General features: G+C 47.9%; 1 protein-coding gene across 10 annotated transcripts in view; it reads left to right on the top strand.

The window, feature by feature from the left end:
* The window catches only part of CAPRIN1 (cell cycle associated protein 1), a 1,156,748-nt gene that overhangs the window by 401,603 nt on the left and 737,082 nt on the right, over positions 1-18,063 (top strand). The gene's annotated exons all lie outside the window — the stretch shown is intronic.

Raw genomic sequence — 18,063 nt, 5'->3', positions numbered from 1 at the left:
CCAATGCAGACTCGAACACGACCTCAGCCCTCATTCTGCTCGACCTATCCGCAGCCTTCGACAGTTATGACACCCTAACCAAAAGACTAGAAGACCCAACACTACTCTGGACTAAATCATTCCTAGCAGACAACAGAAACCGTATGGATTAAACCCTTCAAATCCACTCCAAGAGTTAACGACTGGAGTACCACAAGGATCCTCACTATCACCACTGTACTTCAACATCTACCAGACTCCGGTTATCCGAATCTTCAAAAAGTACATTACATGCTACAACTACGCAGAGGATACCCAAATCATCTACAAAATCAATGAACCAAGCTGATCATTCAACCCTTATCAAGTGTCTAAAAGAAGTCTTCAACTGGATGACTGCCAACAACCTGAAAATCAATTCATGAAAGACTGAAATCATGATCGTATCCAAAGACCAAGGGAACAAAACCGCCATCCTGTGGCCAAGGGAAAGGAGAACTTCACCATCTAAGGTAGTAAAACATCTGGGAGTCCTGATGGACAACACCATAACCTTAGAACCACAAGTAAATGCAACAGTCAAATGTGTTTTCCTCCTCCACAAGGCAAGAAGAATCCTACCATTCCTCTCCTTCACGCATAAAACACTCACTATCGTCACCCTCATGTCCAGTATCGACTTTGCAAACAGCCTCTACCTCGGAACTCCAGAATACCTCTTGAAGAAACTACAATGGATCCAAAATGCAGCAGCCAGACTACTCCTCAAACTATCAAGAAGAGAACACATCACTCCTGCCCTAAAAACACTACACTGGCTCACAGTAAAACATCACATCACCTCAAAACAATTTGCATAAGGCACAGGGCAGTCGGTGGACAGGGAGCAGAATTCCTACAAAAGAAAATGACAATCTACAAGCCAACAAGGCCCCACAGGTCCAGCAACGAAATCTGCCTGGAAGCTAAACCATACCTCAAACTGGGAGGCACCTCCTTCTACCACTGAGCCGCAAAAACCTGGAACATCATCCCAAACGATATAAAACACCAAAAATCACCTAAAATTTAGGAAATTGTTAAAAACCTGGCTCTTCAACACCACAGACTCAAACTGAAAACCGAAACTAAAGGAAAAAAGATGGATAAACTGGAGTGGACACGGACAACCCACAATACAGACTGTGGACATCTCCCTATGTGAAGGTCCCACGGCACCTGGACGAAGGACGCCAGTTAGAGTGGAACATAGGCGACACCCAAACTGAGTCAACATCTCGCCCTAATCATACCCAACACCCGCACTCGCCCCGTAGTTGCCACCAGGTACCACAGTAAAGTGGAAGTATCTGGATACTACCAATCACCACACTATCTGAGCTGTGGACATGGGCAGGTGTGCTAGCCGTATGAGTGGGAAGGGAAGACTGGGGGAGGAGGGGCCATTTGTGAAAGGGACCTTGCAGGCCAGACGGACCCAGATCAGGACAGGGGTGCTCCCGAGCCCCACCGGGGGAGATTGCAGAGGTCCAGCGCCTCAAGTCAGGATAATGATGCCAACTAACTGCACTAACAATTTCCCCCTCTGCATACACCTCTCAAACACCAAACCACAAACCTAAAGCACCACAAACCGCAAAAACCTCACTACATTGCAACAAAAAAGACTTTCACAAAAGTACATGACAACTACCGGCCGCAAAACACCCCCGGCCCAGCCAACTGACCCACCGGGCTGAGGCCGCCAACAGCACATCACTGCTCTCTTGCACTTTTCCAGCTTCTTCCCATTAGCCACCCCTCCATTCCTCTTTCAGAGCTGCTAGAGCGCCAGGGGACCACTCCGGTGGTGATAGTGCGCGGTACAAATGTGCTTTAACATAGTGAACAGTGAAGTTGTGTGCTTTACTTGGTGGCCATTTTTTGCAAGCATACTTCACTTTGCATTTATGTCCATCGTGTCTGGGTAGCAAGGTTGTTTCCTTGCTTAGTGGTGGGAATCTGATCTGAGGAATGGTTGGCATTTTATGGGTTTTTCTGAAAACGCTTTGGGTAATAGCCAGCCCTAGAGATAAGCTGTGCCTTAGCCACTTTACTCCCTGAAAATTGCCAATACTCACTAAATAAAACTGAGTAAAAACACCCAACCAATAAAATAGGAAGTGTTTCCATCCTCATTGATCCATGGAGATGTTTATATCTGTGGTACCATCTCTGGTGAACCAGAAAGAGGACTCTGATAACAATGGATCATGTGATAGATGTATTTATTAAAATAAAAGGAAAAATGCCTAATTGGTCCTATAGCTATGAGGGGAATTCTCTGCCTTCTAAAAACAAACTAAGGGTGATCTTTGTAGCCCAAAATAAAGAACACTGATTCAAAGTTACTTATTTGCCCTACCACTTTAGAAAATCTAATTCAAAAGTAAAGGAGGATTCCGAGATGGTGCCCACTGAGTGAAAAATGTGAGTGATGAAGCTACGTCAAGAGGGCCCTCCATACAAGAGAAGATTGTACCTCTTACAGATAATTAAAGGTGAAGGAGGAAAGGGGGCCCTCCCTGAAACGACCACTGCCTCTAAGTTTGTTCACTTGTGTTAGGGAGATTTATCATTTTTGTTCGTCTCCTCGCCTGGTCAGATCCCAGCACTTTTTGCTGGACTTCTGGAACTTTCTTTCAATCCTGAATTAGTGGAGCCTTTTCCACTCATTGATTCTTGTGGGCTCTGTCCATTCTTTGTCTCCTACCTGTACTATGAAGTCTGTCTGCCCCATAGCTCTTAAAGGCATCTGTTTACTACTGCAGCACACAGCTCCTTATGGACAGTGTTGCTGGGGACCCTTGGGATCCTCCTTTAAGATTATTGTTCTATATCCTTCAGTAAACTATAGTTCTTGATGCTTCGTATCTCTCCCAAACTGTATAGTCTGAGCTTGGCACACACTACCCTCGGCGGTGGAGTGCCAAAGGGGTACTTGATATCCCCCTTCTCTCTGCTCCTGTGACTTTTACATAGACAATGGCTGATGGGAGTGGACATGTTCTACCAACTATTGTGTTTTTAGATCACAGGCTGTCATTTCACGGGAACCAGTAGGTATCCCCGCCTAGGCTCGAGTGTGGTCAGGCAGGAGGTTGGGCAGGAGTCTTCCACCCCTCTGTCCTTTGTCTGCCAGAGTGCCTGAATAGGTCCAGCCTCATGGGAGGGTACTTGACTGTAGCTACTTTAGCACTGATAATGTTAATAATTCATCAGGCACTGGGAGAAAACAAGTAATTCTATTGCCAAGAGGAATGGAGCACAATGTTGGGGAGTTGGGACAGCAATATAAAAATCAATGGACTAGTCTGCAGGGAGCCAGGACTGTGAAAGTCAATTGGAGCATAGTTGATGCAGCTGAGGCACTTCTTAGATAGTTTAGCACAAAGTTGGAGCATTTGTAGAAATCACTTGTTGGGTCACAAGCTGTGAAGCCTGGAATCAACTCGAAGGCAATTCCCAACTGAGAAGAACACAGCTAAAGACACTGAGGTAAATACCCCAAGTCTAAACAGTACCTCTGGTTTGAAGAAGAGTGGTCCAGCTGGATTCTGTCCTGTTGCAGCGGTGCAGACCCTGGGTTCCTGAGCCTCAGTCGTGGGGCTAAGAGAGGGGGTGGGGGTGCCTGGAGGACTTCTGCAGCAGCAATTTGGAAGTCGTTTGCAGCTATGGGCTCTTTCCGGTTCAGCAGCACTTTGCGGTTTCAGCGCTTGGTAAACAGCACCGTGGCGGATCTTGGATACCGGTTGGGCTTCCTGCACTCCTTGGGTCCTGCACTCTGGTAATGGGCCTCGAGCTCGGGTCGCCCTGCTTCTGGAGGGTCCTTTGGAGACTCCTGGAGCTTCTGGCGGGATTTAAGATGTTGAACTAGACTACAGATTTCTCGAGCCCCTGGCACTCGGTTCTTGCAGCAGCGAAGAAGTACAGCCAGGCAGGGAAGCTGGTCCAATGGAGTTGGTCTCGGGGTTAGTTGGTCCCATTAACCCAAGGGAAGAAGTCGCCCCTTCTGAAGCTTCTGTCGAAGTGAAAAACTAGTTTCAGCACACCAGCAGGGCTTCACCGAGCAATTAAAGGTCCAGGAGAATGCAGCAAGCTTCTTTCAGTTTCTTCTTCCGGTTTCTGCCATTCATGCACAGCCTAGGCTGTCAATCACACGGCATGGTGGCTGTCCCGACAGTCAGCCAATCAGGACTGATTGCATTCATGCACTCCTAGAGACAAAGGACAGGGGAGTTTCGGGAACCTCCCTCCCATCCTGCCTTTCCAGACACACGGGGCCATTTTGACAAATGGTCACCCATGCGTGCTATTCTGCGGCTGAGCGTTCAGCCTGCAGTAGAAAAGCACAATGCCAGGCAAACTAAACCACTGCCACCAGCCATTTAAAATAGTGAGGGTAACATAAATGTTACATGAGAATGTAGGATAAGGGGCTACTAGGTAACCCGCCCCCCTAAGCACTCCACATAAGATGGTATGTGCTCGACCGACAGAGTAAAAGGTAAGTACGGTCAATTTTACTTACCCTTTCTTGTGAAAACTACTGATACCAAGAATAGTAATTTAAACCTTATGAGAAATCTTAAGGATTTCTGACACTGCACTGAGGGTGCTATCCCCATACAAAGTAGATTCCTACAGAGTTTGTCAGACTCCAAAAACAGAGGAAACGCATAATCCAAACTTAGTTCAAACCACGAGTGAAAAAGGTCTCACTCCAGGGTTAAAATTTAAATCCAGCAAAAGAGCTGGGGGTCTCTAAGGTTGAAGGGAATTGGCACGTAAATGAGAATTCATCCTAACTGGTATTGCATCAAACTTGCAGAGACTGCTATATACTCCCAAAGAACAGAAGAATGCCACTAGAACATCGGCAAATACTGCAAGCAGAGATTCAAACCCTTCTTGAAAAGGAGACCGTTGCGGAGGTGCCATTATCACGAACAAGAACGTATGGCGATTTTAATACCTCAGCTTATCTAAGAAAGACCAAACCAGACAGCTGCTGGATGTAAGACCAGCCAACACATGTCAATCCCCAGAAGTTCAGATGACTACACCACACAGCGCGGGGAACATGGTCGCTCCCACTAGCAAAAGAACACATAAACATCCTGGAACTTATAGCAGTCTACAAAGCGCAACTTGCTTTCCAGCATTACCTGTAGGGGGAAGAATGTGTTAATTACAACAGCATGTTTTACATAAACAGTCCGGAGCAACTTGCTCAATAGGTTAGGAAGTATCTCTACTGGGGGAATACATTGCCAAGTGCAGCATGTGTCGGGAGAACAAAATTACTTGCCAAACACTTTGAGGTTGTCTGGTAGAAGCTCCCACCCGTCCTCCAAGGGTTTGTGTTGGCCTTAAAAACACATTTTCACTGAGGTCAGCCAGCAATTGACCTTTTTGCAACAAGCAACGCAAAATGCCCCGATTATATCTCCAGATAACAGACGGGGTGCTTGGTGAAGGCACTATGGATAAATTAGTTGGGGAGGTTTGCCTGCACCCCCGACACCACTGTTAAACAGTATCAGGAACATTTACCATGATTTGTATTGCTCCTGTGTGGTGCGGCACATGTAGTACTTGCACCTCTTAGAAATGTCACTTTGCTCACCAAACTGTCAGTCAGAGCTGGGTGCTGATTCTACACCCTCATACAATCAACTTGGCTTCTGAGACCATGGAATTTGGACACATTAATTTACCAGGTAAATGCATGGATATTTTAAGGAAAGCATGCTCACCCAACATTAAGCATTTGTACTTTAATAAGTGGAAGCCGTTTGTGTGGTGTAAGAAATCAAACTTCAACCATAGTGACTTCAACTTTGCATATTTTTTATCATTTCTTGCATTTTCTGGATTTGGGACTAGCTTTGCATTCATTAAAGGTTCATTTGGAAGCACAATATGCTTGCACAACATCTCGGAACAAGGTTTGCTGGTGGAGAATTCCACTTGTTAAAGCCTGCATGGAATGAGTTAAACGCTTATATCTACTGGTTGCTTACCCGCCACAGGGATGGGATTTAAATGTGGTGCTGTCGTGTAGTGGGGTACCCTCCCGAACCACCTCCTCACCTTGACTTTCTGAACTGTGTTTGGTGTCGGTCTATCTTCCTGGAGTCTGGGCTCTTTCTTTCCTTGGGCTTTTCCTTCTTTTTGTCTAAGTAGGGTCTAGCTCCCTCAGAGGCCACCTTGACTGGTGTGGATACCAAGTCACAGGGAACTCCATTGAGCCTACCCCAAAGTCCAGGGGAAAAAGCCAGAAGGCACCAAAAAACCCTGGGTGATGTTGCAGATATAGCCCAGATGTGATCACAGATGAATAATGGCTCAGGCTGGTAAATGGCACCTTCAGATCCCTCTCCGGTGGTCTGATGAGAAATATCACTTGGAATCAAGATGGTGTCACAAGTATAGCTTGCCAGGGCAATGTCCTTCAAGTCTTGCAATAAGGAGAGACTGGATGGATGTCTCCTTGACCCGAATCGGGGGTACTCTGTGAGGATGAGGATTCGGACAGAATAAGTGAGCAGAAAGCCTTGAGCAACTGAGAATGAGGACGGTGGAATAGCAATTCAACTCAGAATATATGCAGAGAAAGCTATTCGGACGGAGGACGAGGCAAGAATCTTGCTTGCGACCAGATACAAACTAACATAGGACAGTTAGTCAAACACAGAGGGAGCGCGGGGTACGCAGAGACCAGAGTACAGAAACGGGGAAGAATAGTATAGACAGAAGCCTGTGGTTAAAAGCCGGGGTAAGATCGAGGTACAGTATGAATAGGGAAAGTGAAGGCAAGGGAGTGAACAGGATAACCCCACCACGCAGGGGTAGTGTACTAAGCGAACCACAGAACGCGGGAAAGAATGGAAGATGAAGCAAAAGAGTATTCAGAAATAGTAAGAGGTAGAGAATGGAAAGAAACTAACAAGGACAGAAAGAATGGGGAAGGTCTTGAATAACCCACCGGAGGACTGAAGGCGAGAGAACGGAGGAGTAGAACTGTGAGTACAGCAACGAAGTCCAAGAGGAAGTGACGGATACAACGCACTGTTCCTAGGGAATGGTGTGTTGATGAACACTAGGCAGCCATGTTGGATGAGGTCTAGACGGAGTCCTCAAACAAACCTCAAGCCGCTAGTGTCTACACTTCTGCCACAACTTCCACGGGCGTAGCGTGACAGGTGCTACACAAGCTTATGGGTCTTAATTTAGGGACCATTTACTAAGCACACTTCATAGATCTAAATTACAAAATGGTGTTTCTTGTCGCCATCTCTTCCATTCGTAGAATACGTGAACTACAGGTGTTCTGTATTCTGAGCCTTTTGTCACTGCACATAAGAACAAGGTGTTAAGAATGCATCCATGTTTTTCTTCAAAATACATAACCTACACCTACACCTACGCCCCGTCCCCTTTCCTCCATACTGAATGGGTGTCCCCCGCTAGGGACAGGAGACTGAACTTTTTTCACCAGAAGAAATCTTCTTTCCCTTTTAGAGGCGCAGCTCTGGGAGCATGCGCTCCCCTGACTCCGCCCACCATGCCACTCCTCTGTCCTCTTCGGTGACAGGAATGGACCACTTTCACCAGCGCTCCTGGGTTTAGCTTCAGCCTTGTAATTCCATGCACTCTTCCCCAGATATATAGGACAGTCATGTACTACCTTAGTAAGACCAAGCCACTAAAAGACAGATCGATTCTCTTGCAGCCCAATGAAGGGGATCCTGTCTCAAAGGCTACCATTGCAATATGGATTGTAAGTTGTATTGTTTGTTACAGCCTTTCTCAAGACTCTTCCATTCAAACCTTGTGCACATTTTACACTTTGTACAGGAGCTAATTCGGCATTCATTGCAAATGTTCCGTTGGACGCTATCGGCGAAGCAGCTACATGGACTTCAGTGCACATTTTTGTTGACACACAAGCTAGATATTATTCCCAGGTGGGGGTGTCAAGATGTGTTAAAACACTTCATTGCTTCTGTTCTTTCAATTAACACACCACTTTCTATGGTACTGCTTGCTAGTCTCTGCAAAGGATGTAATTCTAAGCAGATCCACAAGCCACAGAAGACAAACATTACCTTTTCAGTAATCTTCGCATTTGCTTAGATTCATATGTGCCCACCAGTCCTCCCCGCACTAAGTTGAAGGTATCATAAGCCATATGTTCATTCATTTTATACCTAGAGAGTTGGCACATTTAAAACACATTCTAGACTTCATGCATCCTTAGTACAGGAAAAATAACAATCTGGTGACCTAGACGCATGCATGATTATGGCTGCAGTACACATGGCTTGGATTATATTACAGGAACTCCCGGTTGAGGTCCTATTTTTAAGTTTGAAAACAAATGGTGTACACACTGCACGAACCAGTAAATGTCAGCCTATGCAAGCATGTGACTGTAAGCAGATACACCTGTAAGACTGTTACTGAAAAGGTTTGGAGATCTGCTTAGAATCAAATGCTTCGTATAGGCAAACCAGTCATGGGTGATGTGGAGTATTGCTTGACCTTTTTTTAATTTGAAAGGGAAGGGCCTTTTTTGTAATGCTCCCTACTGTGATGTGAACTGTATCCTTCATTCAACCTTCACGCGTCGGTCCTCAAGATTGTAGTTAGTTTTTGTTTTGCCATCATTTTGCTCGCATTTCGCAGAGTTCCAGTTTCAGAGTTACCGCTAGTCACTGAGCGATTACATTTATATTCCTTTAATAACCATTCAGGTTACCCTCTTTGGTAATCGCGCTCGATGCAACCTGCGGCTCTTGACAGCATGTTTGCAACGACCAGGGATTCAGGCTTCAGCCTACACAGTTGGCAGAATGGGCAAAAACATTTAGTACATTTTTAGATGAGTCCCCACACCTTTCCTCCATAATAAGTGTTCTTATTTCCCCCTCAGCATTAGTAATGGTGACTCTTTTAAATTTTGCCTGTTTAGTAAACGAAAATTTCTCTGGAAGGATACACATGGCATGTATAACCACTGCCTTCTGAGCGACCACCTGGAGACATGTCGAGCATGTAAGCTCTTCAAACTGAAGACCTTTAAAGATCGACGGTCCAACTGCTGGGCAGCCTACAAGGTGCATGCTTAAGCATTGATGGAATACCCCGCCAGTGCGGAGGAATCCAAGGCAGAACAGGGGAATCCTGGCACCATTAGTGACGCAGAGGAGACACCCAATCAGGAAACTGAAGATTCCTGGCTGCCAGTAGCATACGGCAGGCGTTGGGCACTGTTAGGGAGGCTTCCCGTGGAGACAAAGGCGGCACATAGGACTCCGACAGTTTGTGCACGAGATTCACCTCACCCTTGTCACACATTTCGATGCACTCGTCAAAGTTCAGACTGCAGCAGAACTTGTCCCCTCAGCTGGTGGTTCGGTGGATATTAAAACATTTGCGCCCAGTTCTTCTTTCTAGGCATATTGGCCAAAGTCCAAACATGCTTATCAAGTGTTTCTGTGCCTAGAAAAGCTTCAGTCACCGAAACATCAACTGCAAGTGCTGTAACTACAGTCTTGGCACCTATTCCAACACTGTCAGGATACACAGGTGCCATCTCTTTAGTGGATACAGTAAAAACAAGACACAAATAGATAGGAGGATGTATTCTCCCACTTCAGGACACCTCCTTCTGGTGGTGCTGGGACAAAGGTAGCTTTGAGGTCCCTCTTAACTAAATGGCTCCCTTTATGCAAATTCTGGAGAAAAATACAATTAAGCATAATGTGACCAATCCAAGGACAGTCACTGATTTTCCCACCAACCAGCACTATTTCCAGTGGTTAATGCAGAACATAACCAAAAGTTTACCCTTACCTACTACTCTAAACTAGTTTGTGCCAGAGCTAAGGTACTCGTGCAGATCAACACCTCTAACAGGACTGTGTAATGCTGGGACAAGGAGGCCCTACACGGGAGTGTAAGGCTAGATTTTATGCAGTACCCTTTGGGTGCACTACAACAGCCCTGACCTCCCGGCAATAGGAACCCAACATTTGCTATAAGTCTGTACTACAGAGGTTGGTAGCGTGTTGAGCAGCCAGGCTCATCTCAAGAGGGGTCAATGTGAGCTGTAGTGGAGTTGCACAGAGCTTCAGTGATAAGTATTCAAATACTCCTAAACACATTGCTTTTTGAATAAACAATTATTAATGTATCAGTCAGAATAAGCCTTATTCAGAAGGGAGCAATATAAAGCAACCCACAAATGCACCCCAAAAATACTTAGTTTTCTAAATCAGTAAATACCCATTTGGGATGACACACGGGCACTACCTACACCCTGAGGTGACCAATAGCTAGGGTGCTGTTGACATTACTATGTCAGGTAACCCTTTCCTGGAAGGAAGGCAAAATACCTAAGGAGAAGAGTGAAGTGTCATTCAGGGAGCCAGGCCAGCCAATGTTAAGTTAGCAAAAGTCAAAGAAGCACTTCTTGCAGGCAAGTAGAAAGTCTTTTCCAATGTTTAAAAAGTCTTGGTAGAATAGAAGAAATCAAAGTAGGGTCACAAGCTGATTAGACTTGTGAGGTAAAGAAGCTGATAGCAACTCTACACATGCAACCCAACAAGTCCAACGAGGACAAATGGCTACACAGGAGGTACGTTCTTCGACTTTACAGTACCTTTAGGTTGAGGAAGAAGTGCAGCAGATGCCTTCTGTTCCTGGGCCTCAGTCGTGGGTACAAGATGGAGGACTTCTGGGGACAGTCACCGCTCGCAACCGGCAATCTTCAAATAAGTGGCACTTCGGTGTTTCAGCTCCTCGCGCCTACCGTTAATAGCAACACTTCGGTTCCTGGTTGTCGAGATGGGCTTTCCTTGCATCTGGGGTCCCGCACTCCGTTTGGGCTCAGGCTTTATAAGTCCTGCTTCCTGGGAGTCCGGAGGATCTTCCTGGAGCTCTTGGCCAGTTTAAAAGCAACACACAAACTGGTGTTCCTCTCCCTGGTTATCCGGTTCCAGCAGCGACTGCAGTGGGAACTCTACCAGCTTCAAGAGGATGTTCAAGTGGCTTACTTAGGAGTTGATTGGTCCCACCAACTCAAAGGGAGAAGTTGTCCTTGCAGGGGCTTCTGTCGATAGGAATTTAGAGTTTCAGCACAGCAGCAGGGCTTCACCGGGCAAACCAATGGTCCAGGAGTTGCAGCAGGTGTCCTCTAGAAGTTCTTCGGATTCCTTTGTCCAGTGTTCAACACTCTGCCGTCCAAGCCAAAAAGCCTTGCCATTTATGCAGCTTGCTCCCATTCATTCCAGCCTAGCTGTCAGTCACCCAGCATGGTGGCTGTCCTTGCCTGACAGCCAGCTGGCCAATCACCACAGAGGGAATTCCTGTCTCCTAGGAGATTAAGCACAGGGAGTTTCGGGCACCTTCCTGCCCCCGCCAAACACCCTGGATCCAGAGGCAGATTTCACTTATGAATCCCGCCAAAGACACAATGAACAAAAGGACTAAACCTGGTTTGGCTCGCAGAGTAAATCTCAAGAATGATCTTTCCTCAAAGAAATGGCGCAAAAAGAAGACCGGGCCATTTTGACAAACATGGCAGCCATGGGTGCTTCACCATGGCTGCCAACGCAGCCTGTGGTAAAATCCCATAATGGTAGTAAAAAGTAAACCACTGCCACCAGCCATTCAAGGAAAGGGAAGAATAAAAATGTTACACGAGAAGCTATACAAAGGTAATAAGTAACCCCTCCAGCACCCCATTGTAAGATGGTGTGTGCTGGATCTAGAAAGTTACAAATGGAAGTAAAGTCAATTTCACTTTGCTGCTCTGGGAAACAGTAGTTTATCCCAGAGAAGGTATTTAAACCTTTGGGAAATCTGAGGAGACTCCCTATGTCACAGCACTGAAGGTGCTGTGTGACACAATGTAAAGATGCCTATGGAGTTTATCAGACTCCACAACCAAAAGAAACGGAGTACAAAATCACATTAATATACAGGAGCGAGTGGGAAAGTCTCTCTGTCCAGGTAAAAAAGTCCTCAAAACCCAGCAAATTTGCTGCGGTTCTCTAAGGAAGAGGGAATTGGTACATATCTGAGAAGTCTCCCTAACACGGAGGCACTAGAAAAGTACCAGCAACGCTCTAACCAACTACATGAGCTACTCGCTGGATAAAAAGGAAGCCAAAATCACAGTAGTGGTAGCAGAAGTAGTGGCAGTGTGTCAGAGTGTAATAGTTGTTGGAGCAGTCGAAAGATGTGAAGGCAGATGGAGAGAAAGCAGGCAGAGGAGAGGACGGAGCGGAGGAGACTGTAGGAGACCATAGCAGCAACAATGGGACATCGGGAAAGAGCATAAAAACCCCACTTATAACTGGCAAGTACTGAAGTGTCTGAACCCGGGCACACAGCCGTGTCCCATGAGCAAGGAGGGTGGCTATTGCGCTCTAGTTGGCATTCCCAAGTAGCACAGGTAGGGATATCCCTGGAAGCCACTTGCCTTAAGACTTTAAAGTGTCAGCAAACGGTTGAGGAGGGGCACCTGCAGGCAGGGAGAATGCCTGGGCAAGCTGAATACGCTGCTGACTGGGGAAGAAGCCCAGCTAAAGACGTCTTGTTTCTACTGGTGCTGGCGACGGCACCTGGAGCAGCAACGACCCTGGGAGTCCCACTTGATCCAGTCTACTAGCAGACAAACAGCTACTCATTGTGCGTTGGTAAGAGGGAGTTAGAAAGCGGCGCAATGAATACCCTAGAGGGGCCGTGATGACCGGCTGCAGCCCTAGAGGAAGCTCAAAAGGTATAAGCTTACTGGAAAGGAAGGGCCAAAACTGGTAAAGCGGGCAGGAGAGAACCCTTTACCAGAATGAAACAAATGGAATGAAATTAATGAACTGGCATAATACAAATGAGACCTGTGCTTGTAAAGAGAAATGCCCCTTCTCTTCCTGGTCCCAGTGATCCTAGGAATCAATGTAGGCAATATTGTATACCAGGTTTGCCTGAGGCTGGGAAAACACTGTATAAGTAGTTTCTTTTAGCCGTCTTTGTAAAAGGAAAAACCAGGGGATAGTGGACTGTTCCCCCTGGCATTACCGTATTCTGTAAGTGGAAGGAAGTCACTTTCCCTAATAGGAAAAGGGACAAATAAAGAATGAACACTTTACATTAAACTGGGATTTTATTTTGAAACACTTTGGGCGTTACTTCACATATTCGAGCTTCAAATTGTAGACCTGAGCCAGACTGCAGGAAACCAGCTGACGGACATGTTATTTTCTCTGCACAGTACATTTTGTAGCATTTACTGTGCGGGTCAGATTGGGTTTTTGACACAGGACGGTAAACATCATTTTTGACCTCCTGATGACTGTTTAGTTGAGGCAGGGAAACCTCTCGTAAGGGTTGGGGCTAGTGAGGCATTTGGACAACCAAACGCCCTTTTCTGTCGCCTGAACTCCGAACCCTCACAATAAGCACATAGCTCAGGAGGAAGTACCTCCAACTAAAACATAGATTAGAACCCTCTGGTTCTTATGAAGTTAGTATTGAACTAGAGGCAGATCAGCAAGATTGTTCTTCCAGGAGATGAGCCTGGCACCATGCCTGAGGTTGTTGTCCCATCGCCAATGATCTGATTTCATCCTCACTCATTGATTAGTTAATATTTTATGACCTCCTAAAGAAGATGGCAGATTTCTTTAAGATTGAAACACAGGAGTCCGAAAAGGACACAGACTTTGACGGTGTCCTCAACGAAAAGAAAAGCACAGGCCATTATATCCCCTAGTTATCTTTCTACTGCAGTCAGCACAGAAATTGGAATTCTCCCCAACACTTGTCTAATTCCCTTCAACGTTGGAGACCCCAACTCTTTTGCTGGACTTTTTAACTTTAACCCTGGAGTGAGTGAGCCCTTTTTCTCTCGCTCTAATATGTTTTGAACTGATTCAGATTGTTTCCTTTGTTTTTGGAGTCTGTCACAGGGAATTCCTTTTAGATTTCTCATAAGTTTAAAAAAGTGTGGGGACTACTGGTCCCAAGAATAGTACAGTGAAATTGACTTTACTTCCCTTTCTTTGTTAGTCCAGAGCAAACCATCTTATGTGGAGTGCTGGTCAGAGAGGTTTTGGTTGCTTAGTAGCCCCTTATCCGACCTACTCATGTAACATTTTTTATGTTGCCCTCATTACTTTTAATGGCTGGTGGCAGTGGTTTAATTTTCCTACCATTGTGCTTTTCTACAGCACACTGAATCTTCAGTTGCAGTATAGCACCCACGGTTGACCATTTTGTCAAAATGGCCCATCATCTTTTTTCGCCATTTTCTGTTTGAGATCTTTCTTGGGTTTTACGCTGCGCACCAAGCCAGGTGTGAGCCCTTTGTTAGTTTTGCCTTTGGCAGGCTTCAGTACTGAAACCTGCCTCTGGCTCTAGTGTCTGGAAGGGCAGGAAGTGAGGGAGATTCCCAAAACTCCCCTGTCCTTTGTCTTTAGGAATGCCTGAATGCACCCAGTCCTGATTGGCTGGCTGTCCCACCCTGCTGTTTGACAGCCTAGGCTGTGTATGAATGGGAGAAACTTGCTTGAAAGGCGAGGGTTTTGGGACTAGAAGCAGTCAACCACTGGGAAGAACACCAGACAAACTGTGCGCCAGACCCTATTGGGGCACAGAAGATGGAAGAAAACTATCAGCTTAAGATACACAGTACACTAACCGAGATCTACCCAAGTCAGTAGAGTGGCAGAGCAGACAGGCTGACTTCAGTTAAGGTCAGTAAAAGCCCTTTTATGTATCACCTTTGCAATATTCAGTTTAAGGGGAAGGAAAGGATAGATTGAACGTAGCTTACCACTGGTAAGCAACAATGAAACCCTTTCCAAGAATGGTTTAGGCAGTCTGTTTCTCAACTAGAAATTAGTTCACATTTCAAGTTGTGGAGGAACATGCTTTGCCCACGCCCATAGGATAAAGATGGCCTTTTGGGGAGCCAGTAATGCCGCAGTCCATCGCACAGCAAGTTCTGATGACAATCCTCAGAGGTTAATTCGCCATTTTGAAGGAAGCACAGGAGCTCATGAGGAAGCCTTCCTGTAGATATACAGACTGCAATACCTGTACAATGGAGTTGAGGTCAACTCCCAAACATGGAAAACAGCACTCCAAAAGCAAAGAAGCACCGGAAATGGCTCAAGATTTGCGTAACCCAATTCCCACAGTACTTGGAAGGAGAAGTTGAAAATGCAGCTCGGTGCCTTCCTGATGCAGCGTTGAAGACCTGGTTTCCTGCTCCTGTTGTGGTGACGCAAGTGGGGGGTGGTAGGGAGAGAACCTTATGTGGGCTTCTGCAACAGTTCTCAAGAGAAAGGGTTGCCACCAAAGGATTCTGCTCACTCCTGTGGTGGTGCCTTTTTCTTGGCACCAAGAGTGAACAGATATCGCTGCTTGGAATTTCCTGTTTCTTGGTCCTGAGCTCTGGTGAGGGACCTCTGCAAGATAATTCCTACTTCTGGAGGTCCACAAGGATGCCTACAAAGTTTCAGCAAGATTTGTTCGGTCCAAGACAATGCACTCTGAAATGGTTCAGGTATTTCGTGTTCTGCAGCCTGGTATAGTCGCAGGACGGTCAGGGTGTGGGAGGGGGATGTCCCAAATATGGTGTTGAGGCTGATTGTACCCACCAGCCAAAAAGTGGAAGTAGTCCTTGGCGGAGCTTCCCTGTCCAGTTGGAAAAGGGGTCAGGACAGCAGCAGGACTTCACTGGTACTTTTGCAGTTTTTGGAGGTGCTGCTCGTTCTCCAGCATGGGGTCTGGCATGGATTCACATGCTCATGAATATTCCCCGTCGTCAGGCTGGGAATCCTCGGTAAAGAAAAAACCAGTATCAGTTTCGTTTCTGATCTGTCTTTCGTAGTAATAACCAATCACTGGTCTCTGCGTCATACTGACCACAGCCAATGACTGCCCTCTACCTAAGCACCGCCTCTGGCAGCCATCTTCAGATTTTTACCGCACGTTCATGTGTTGGGATCCTCGTGCTATTGCTCTCGAGCGTTAGTGCTATTTTTTCGCGCTTTTTCACAAAAACTTCGATTCTTTCGGTCAAAAGAGCCTCAAGCTCCACCGATCCTACATCCGATCAACGGGGACCCGTGTCGGATTCATCTGTGCCCCTCAAGGGTGAAGATTTCGTCGAGCTACACTTCGGAGGACTCCAGAAGCTTCTCAGGCCCGGTCTCGGAGATGGCCCAGGAGAAGGGAAGCTCGACGCCCGGAAAGCTGTTCAGGGCCTGCCCTGGATGCCAGCTGCAGAACGTCTTCAAGGAGGACGAACACTCTTTCTGCCTTTACTGCCTTCATGGGGACAAGACGCACGTGGAGAAGGACTGTGCGTTTTGCGGCAACATGTCGGAACGGACCATGAAGGACCGCCATCAACGTCTCGCCAGCTGGCTGGAGGGTAAGAGCCCGTCTGGCGAGAAGAAGAAGAAATCTGAGCGGTCTTCTAAGACCTTTGAGGGCGCCCCGGCGACGGGGGCCCAACATAAGGCCAAGCACCGTGAGTCCGCTGGCACCGGGAGCGCCGAACGGTCGGGCTCTACGGGCGCCAGGCAGGGCGCACCCTCCCCGGCACCATCAACCACGAGCCAACGCTCTGGGTCGGGTAAGAGGAAGGCCGAGCACCCGGCGAAGCTCCTGGAGAGACCCCGGTCGAGCTCTAAGGCAGAGGAGGAGCGTGGCAGTGCCCCCTCCCTCAAGGATAAGGCGGTGAGCGCACCTAAGGTGGTGAAGGCCTTGATCCATTCGACCAAGCCCTCTATCGAAACGGTCGCGGCGGCCCTGGCCCAGCCTGTGGAGGCTGCACCAGTGGTGGCGGCCTCGGGGCCCAGAATCTCCCTGCCTCCTCGGAGGGAGTCTTCTTTCGTGCCCATCGATAGGACCCCCGTGAAACCCTCCGTGGGGAAGAAGGGGGGGCAGGGCGTCGTCGTAGATTCGGCCTCAACCTCAGAAGAGGAACTGATCGAGGTCTTAAGCCACGGCCTAGGCGTGGAACAAGACCAGCCCGTCGGAATGGGCCCCGACGCAGGTGACGACGACGACATCGTCGAGGATACCGACGGGGCCCCTGCTCGCCCGTCGGATTCCCCTCTGCCAGCGCCGCAAGACAACTCAGCGGCCATTTTGTTGGCTATACAGTCCTTATGCTCCGAGATAAGGACGAGACTACCGTTACCGACGGAGGAACCTCTCCCGTCGGGGGATCCAGAACCGGGACCTTCTGGTGTTCCCCCTACCAAGAAAAGAAGGATCCATCCACCGCCTCCTTTTCAACCGTCGCGCCCCGTCCAGCCCTCCTCCCCGTCCACCCGAGGGGATGATACGGGGACTGACACGGCAGCGACGGGTACGGACGACGAGGCATACGACGAGGATTTTCCGTCGTCGCCTCCCACCAGGGCTTCTCCGCCCGACGAGATTGGATCGTTCCACTCAATGATCGCCAGGGCATCCGAGCTTTTCCAACTCTGCCCTGAGGAGAAGAAAAAGGAAGGCTTCCTTTACCAACGGCGCGAGACCAAGAGGAAGACGGTCCTCGCAGTGCCTCTGTTGGACGACATTTGGGATGAGGGCCTTTCCCTCCTCAAGAACCCTTCCACGACGCCAGCGAAAAGAGACCGGTACGAGAAAAAGTACCGGGTCCCGGACTCGGCCCCCCTATGCCTCCGGGCGCAGCCTACCCCGGACTCCGTCGTCTCCGCGGCAGCCAGGAAGAAAGCGGGGGGGGTGCGGCCTCCACGTCGACTTCCCCGCCGGACGGCGAGGGAAAGAAATTGGATGCCATGGGACGCAGAGTCATCTCGTCGGCGGCGACGACGATTAAAGCGGCCAACGCCTTGGCTATCGTGGCCCGCTACGACAGGGAACTCTGGTACAAGATAGCTCCCCTGCTGGATTTTCTGCCGGACGACAAGAGGGCGGAGGCCCTTGAGATCCTGCAGGAAGGTGAGGTGGCCTCGGACCACGCCATCACCGTGGCGACGGACATCG

The sequence above is a fragment of the Ambystoma mexicanum genome, chromosome 11 (genome assembly GCF_040938575.1).
Source record: "Ambystoma mexicanum isolate Mex_15411 chromosome 11, UKY_AmexF1_1, whole genome shotgun sequence".
Classification (NCBI taxonomy): domain Eukaryota; kingdom Metazoa; phylum Chordata; class Amphibia; order Caudata; family Ambystomatidae; genus Ambystoma; species Ambystoma mexicanum.
Note: the sequence above shows the minus strand (reverse complement) of the source record. Positions and strands in the feature narration are given on the sequence as shown.